Below are 7,209 nucleotides of genomic sequence, written 5' to 3'. Positions count from 1 at the left end.
ACTCTACTTACAACTTAACATTTTATTTGGCCTAATTGTAATTGAATGAAATCAAACACTTTGGTCCAGCTTTTAAATTGATGTGACCAAGAACACACTTAATCAGGGGTTCTCAACCTTTTCTACTCCAAGGCCCACCTATTCGTATTTGTAACAGGGTGGGGCCCAATAGACACCCCGCTTACTTTAGCTAATCTATATTCCATTCTAATCAATAAGCGATTGTTATGTGTCACCAAGAGAAACATCAGCACCTGCTACAGGTGGGAGCCTAGAAATTAATACAAGAAAATCTAACTCTAGATATTGCACTATCAAAATTGTATTGTGCACTAGAAAACAACATAAAACCACACAGAGCATTTTATTTTGGAGAGCGACCGGGAAAGTCTCCGAGATCGACCGGTCGATCGACGGGTTGGCGACCACTGGTGCAAATGATCAAAAGGACTCACCAGCCTGTATGTAGGCCTATAATTCCCATGTGTTTGATCTTTGCTTTCTTTTGAAGTACAAACCTGATTGTACTACATACAGTTTGCACGTCAACACACACTACAGCTCAACTACTAACTGCGTAACTGTGCATTCCTCTCTGACGCTCTTGAGAAACACACACACAATCATATGTCGTGCTATTCAAATGTATTATTATTATTATTATTATTATTATTATATTTTGTCTCGTATTTCCTCGTACCTCACATTTAAATAACAGACTTGAAAACAATACCAAAAGGTTTATGGGAAGATAAAATAAGATAAAATGAAGTGCAGGTTAGAGATATGTGTCTCCCACACTGGTCTTTTCTATTGGCAATGACAAACTTTCACCAGGAAAAGTCACACCATTTCCAGGAAATGTCTGTGAATGCAAATACACACATGACCACTTGGCTATTTAAGCAAAAGGAAATGGCAAGTATTCTTTAACTGGTGATTTTGGTTCTAATGAAGAAAAACTAAAGATTTGAAAGGTTTCATTCATAATTGTTACTATATTTAGGCCTATTTTAAACTTGTGCAATGTAAAGTAGTCTAATCTAATGTTTTTAGAGACTCTGAATATCAACAACAATAATCAGTACTACATCATAATTAGTAATACAATCATTATTATCATCAATATTAATTTTTTATTTCATTTCTCCATATGAACTGTTTTGCCACATAGTTCACTTTAGAAGATGAAGTGCAGGTTGGAGATTTGTGTCTCCCACTGGTGTTTGCAAATTCAAAACAGGTCACTCTCCTATTTAACCCTCCTACTATCTTTGGGGTCAATTTGACCCCATTCAATGTTTTACGTCTCTAAATAAATGATTGACATCATTTTTTTTGTTTCATATTTAATGACTTTTCCTAATTTAATGGGGACAACTGGGTAAACACAAAATTAACATGATATGTTTTCAATGTCCTTTACACATTCGGTACGCGTAGGTGTTCTTTGGGGTCAATTTGACCCCAGGCTGTTTTAATTGTATGAAATATATACGAAATATCAACATTTTACACATATTGTTACTATTCTTGATAACAGGAATAGTTTTCATTCAAAATGTTATTGATAACAACAATATGTACTTAGAAATAATATATAAAAAAAAAAATATATATTTTATTATAATCATTTTCTGAAGGTTGAACAGTGGAGATAAAGTTTGTGTACATGAAGTACTACATACCACTGTGAAAAAGAAGTTCTTATAGAAAATAAAAAACATAGCAACACCCTTGTCTCACACACACAACTGGCCAATCATATCAGCATCTCAATGAAATAAACCAATCACCTTATCACTGCCTCAGAGGAGGTCTCAGTACAAGCTTCATCTCGGCACATGTGTGGTCATGGCTTCCCCACGTGACTTCCTGTTGATGTTCTCTGCACAGAGACATACGTGAGAAATTACACGTTCTCTCTGCTTGATAGAAAAAACTAAATGTCAAACTGAGAACTGAAAGCCACAAACAGGCCTGTTGTGAGTAACGGTGTTCTCTGCCTCAGACAGTGGCAGTTTCATACATCCCCTAAATGGCCTCCTGCATGTTTCTTTGAAGTCACATGACCTCCCTGCATTGAGCAGCCGACACAGAAGTGAGATGGGCACATACGAGCAAGGACTAAGAGAAAGTGTCTGACAACAAATGCAGGCCAGAAACTCAAAGACTGCTCAATTCAATTAAATTCAGTTCTATTCTATTTCATTTATTTAGTGCCAGTAACACTTGAAACTGTCTCAAGTTACCTATTGTTCCTTGATCGCTCACCTCACTGACTAGGTGCCATAGGCCTATTTTAATGCATTGATGGTTTACTTAATATAGGTGCCTGTAGCTTTAAGGGACGGTTGTTTTGGACTTACTGCGCTGCTGTAGCCGGGCAGTAGTTTATCTTTGGGATGGAAGTGAGGAGTCTCACCGTTTTTTGACCGTGTCAACGTGTCACATAACATAGTTGGATATTTCATGTCTGTTAATGTCTTTGTTAAAATAAAGCCACAAAAACCATCTCCGTTGGCAGACACTCTTTTTTGGATTATAGAACACACGTCAGTCATAGATTCTGAAGAGGAGTTTTAGAGTTTAGGGTGGCTGGCTTGAGACCAAATGGGGGTGTCGGTGAGAACACACTGTCCAGTCAGGATTCAAAGTTCACAAGTCATTCATTGAAGTTTACGGCGAAGATATGAGTAGGAATTAATAGATGTGTGTGTGTGTGTGTGTGTGTGTGTGTGTGTGTGTGTGTGTGTGTGTGTGTGTGTGTGGTTTCTAGGAGGAAAGGAGAAATTAAATATAATCAGATCCAAACAATGCCATAATACAAAGGATGCCAAAGCATTAAAAATGCCCTCAAGTTACACTTCATAAGTCAATCAATTATTCCATGTGCCACATAATAATAACTTTAATTGTAAATCATTAAGCACAACATAAGGTCTCAGCAATACATGAGCATATAAACTCAGGAGCGTTCACAGTTAAGGCAACAAGGTTAAGGTAACAAACAATTCAAAGAAACATTTTAGTTCATTTTCATCTCTAAACTAAACCAGGATCTATTGAAATACAGGGTCTATTGAAATACAAGCAACAATTCACTTAGATGGCTCAAATAACGCACACAGGAGGAGCACCTGCAGCAGCATTCAGGTTCTCAGTGTCTCTAAGTTAAAGGAAGGGAGTGTGGGCACAGGTGTGGCTAATAAGGTTGGTGGCAGGGTGTGGCCTAATAGGCAGGTGATCAGGGCTAATTGGAGCTGAGTGAAACAGAAAGGGGAAATGAACAGGCTGGGAAAGGGGCGTGGCAGTGAGTCTGTGAGGGAAGCAGGGAAACGGAAAATCTTCCAAACAGATTCCATTTAGGGATATAGAAGAATTTATTGGAAAACCCTACATTTACCATTTACTGTGTGTTCTCACAGACGCCAAAAAACTGAGAGACGCTAAGTGGGCGTGAACCAAGTCTAGCATCCCTTGGCGGCCTGAAATGGGATACTGTTAAGCGAGAAACCTACAATAGTATGGCATTAAAAAGCTTCCCTGTCACCATAATCACCATACAATAAAAGATAGGTCACTTAATAAAATTGGAATATAATCGCGTGAAATATTTCATTGAAATGTATTTCATGTGTTGTTATTGTTACAGAGATTTTATTCTGAGGAGGCAGGGCAGGGCTCCCCTGGAGTCTTAAAGGAGTCGCCACTGCCGAGAGACAAAATAGCCTGTGTTATTTTACATGTTATTGCATAATTAGTCAGAAACATATGTCAATAACTAGTCAGAAAATTAAACTGCTTAATCTTTTGAAACATTCACACTCGCTATAGTTTTCCGGGCGGCCAGTATTTTAATTTCATTGTCAGTCTTTCTTTGCCCAATGTAGACCCGTTTTCCCGGTACAGTCCCATCTTTCAGCATCTCAAATCATATTTTATCTTGTATTTCCTCGTCCCTCAAACTTTAAAGATGGACATGACAACACTAACACAAAGTGTATGGGAAGATATGGTAAGAGAAGGTGTGCAGGCTACAGACCTGTCTCCCACTGGTGTTTGCTAAACAGCACCAAAATGTCCACCAGTGGCCAAAACTATATCACATCCATTCCTGTTATTTCAGCAGACAGTTACCTAAAGCCACTAAGGAGGCCTTTAGGGTGTAAATCAGTGGTCACCAACCTTTTTAGTCCCAAGATCACCAACCTCTGCCTTGGTGACAGGCAAGATCTACCTATTGAGGCGTTGAGAGAAAAAGACTGTCCAGACTCCAAACTGTACTTACAACTTAACATTTTATTTGGCCTAATTGTAATTGAATGAAATCAAACACTTTGGTCCAGCTTTTAAATTGATGTGACCAAGAACACACTTAATCAGGGGTTCTCAACCTTTTCTACTCCAAGGCCCACCTATTTGTATTTGTAACAGGGTGGGGCCCAATAGACACCCTGCTTATTTTAGCTAATCTATATTCCATTCTAATCAATAAGCGATTGTTATGTGTCACAAAGAGCAACATCAGCACCTGCTACAGGTGGGAGCCTAGAAATTAATACAAGAAAATCTAACTCTAGATATTGCACTATCAAAATTGTATTGTGCACTAGAAAACAACATAAAACCACACAGAGCATTTTATTTTGGAGAGCGACCGGGAAAGTCTCCGAGATCGACCGGTCGATCGACGGGTTGGCGACCACTGGTGCAAATGATCAAAAGGACTCACCAGCCTGTATGTAGGCCTATAATTCCCATGTGTTTGATCTTTGCTTTCTTTTGAAGTACAAACCTGATTGTACTACATACAGTTTGCACGTCAACACACACTACAGCTCAACTACTAACTGCGTAACTGTGCATTCCTCTCTGACGCTCTTAAGAAACACACACACAATCATATATCGTGCTATTCAAATGTATTATTATTATTATTATTATTATATTTTGTCTCGTATTTCCTCGTTCCTCACATTTAAATAACAGACTTGAAAACAATACCAAAAGGTTTATGGGAAGATAAAATAAGATAAAATAAAGTGCAGGTTAGAGATATGTGTCTCCCACACTGGTCTTTTCTATTGGCAATGACAAACTTTCACCAGGAAAAGTCACACCATTTCCAGGAAATGTCTGTGAATGCAAATACACACATGACCACTTGGCTATTTAAGCAAAAGGAAATGGCAAGTATTCTTTAACTGGTGATTTTGGTTCTAATGAAGAAAAACTAAAGATTTGAAAGGTTTCATTCATAATGGTAACTATATTTAGGCCTATTTTAAACTTGTGCAATCTAAAGTAGTCTAATCTAATGTTTTTAGAGACTCTGAATATAAACAATAATAATCAGTACTACATCATAATTAGTAATAAAATCATTATTATCAATATTTATTTTCTATTTCATTTCTCCATATGAGACGTTTTGCCACATAGTTCACTTTAGAAGATGTAGTGCAGGTCGGAGATTTGTGTATCCCACTGGTGTTTGCAAATTCAAAACAGGTCACTCTCCTATTTGACCCTCCTACTATCTTTGGGGTCAATTTGACCCCATTCAATGTTTAACGTCTCTAAATAAATGACTAACATCATTTGTTTTTGCTTCATATTTAATGACTTTTCCTAATTTAATGGGGAAGACTGGGTAAACACAAAATTAACATGAAATGTTTTCAATGTCCTTTACACATTCGGTACGCATAGGTGTTCTTTGGGGTCAATTTCACCCCAGGCTGTTTTAATTGTATAAAATATATAAGAAATATCAACATTTTACACATATTGTTACTATTCTTGATAACAGGAATAGTTTCCATTCAAAATGTTATAGATAACAACAACATCTACTTAGAAATAATATAAAACACCAAATCATTTTATTATAATCATTTTCTGAAGATTTCAATTTATCCTAAATAAAAATTTTGTTGAGAACAGTGGAGATGAAGTTTGTGTTCATGAAGTATATGAAGTACTACAGATCAATGTTAAAAATAAGTTTGTTTGCAACATAAAAAACATAGCAACACCCTTGTCTCTCACACACAGAACTGGCCAATCAGATCAGCATCTCAATGAAATAAACCAATCACCTTATCACTGCCTCAGAGGAGGTCTCAGTACAGGCTTCATCTCGGTACATGTGTGGTCATGGCTTCCCCACATGACTTCCTGTTGATGTGCTCTGCACAGAGACATACGTGATGAATAACACGTTCACTCTGCTTGACAGAAAAAACTAAACGGCTAAACTGAGAGATGAAAGCCACACACAGGCCTGTTGGGAGTAACGGTTCTGTCTGCAACACCTTTTCAGACAGCGGCAGTGGCATACATCCCCTAAATGGCCTCCTGCATGTTTCTTTGAAGTCACATGACCTCCCTGCACTGAGCAGCCGACACAGAAGTGAGATGGGCACATAAGAGCAAGGACTAAGAGAAAGTGTCTGACAACAAATGCAGGCCAGAAACTCAAAGTCTGTTCAATTCAATTCAATTCAGTTCTATTCTATTTCATTTATTAAGTGCCAATAACACTTCAAACTGTCTCAAGTTACTTCACTGAGCCCAGAGCCTGAGCCCCCTACAGCAAGCACTAAGGCGACTGGAAGGAAAAACACCTTTTTAACAGGAAGAAACCTTGTGCTGAACCTACCAGAAAATGACAATGATTAGCATTACCAAATTATCAAACTGTTTACATTGTTAAAGGATGGGTCACATCCATACCCCAGTCTGTTGTTCATTTTATTTATTCGAATAAAACCTGAAAGTATTCGATATGCACTTCCACACCAAACAGAAGGCTTGTTGTAATTCTAATCAACAGGTCATGGCAGCAAAGGGGACCATACTGTATATCTTAAAACAGATATGAATGAAATTCAAATTCCTAATAATAGTTTATTAGTGTCAAAATATATGAACTGCATACACAATATGCAATGCACAAGGCTAAGTAGGCTTGGGGAGGGGCATACTGAACTTGGTAACAGCTACTGCAACCCAAGGTTATGAGAGTTTAGATACTATTTGATACATAGTGCCATAGTGTCCTTCGTCTCTGTATCAAAAATAAAGAAATAATAATCATTATTATTAGTAATACTTTATTATTCAAATAAATACATATATACAGCTCCTGCCCAACTTACTTATACAACAGAATCATCCTCCTCTCTTTCAATGAGGTGAAAC

The sequence above is a fragment of the Clupea harengus genome, unplaced genomic scaffold, assembly GCF_900700415.2.
Source record: "Clupea harengus unplaced genomic scaffold, Ch_v2.0.2, whole genome shotgun sequence".
In the NCBI taxonomy this organism is placed as follows: Eukaryota; Metazoa; Chordata; class Actinopteri; order Clupeiformes; family Clupeidae; genus Clupea; species Clupea harengus.
Note: the sequence above shows the minus strand (reverse complement) of the source record.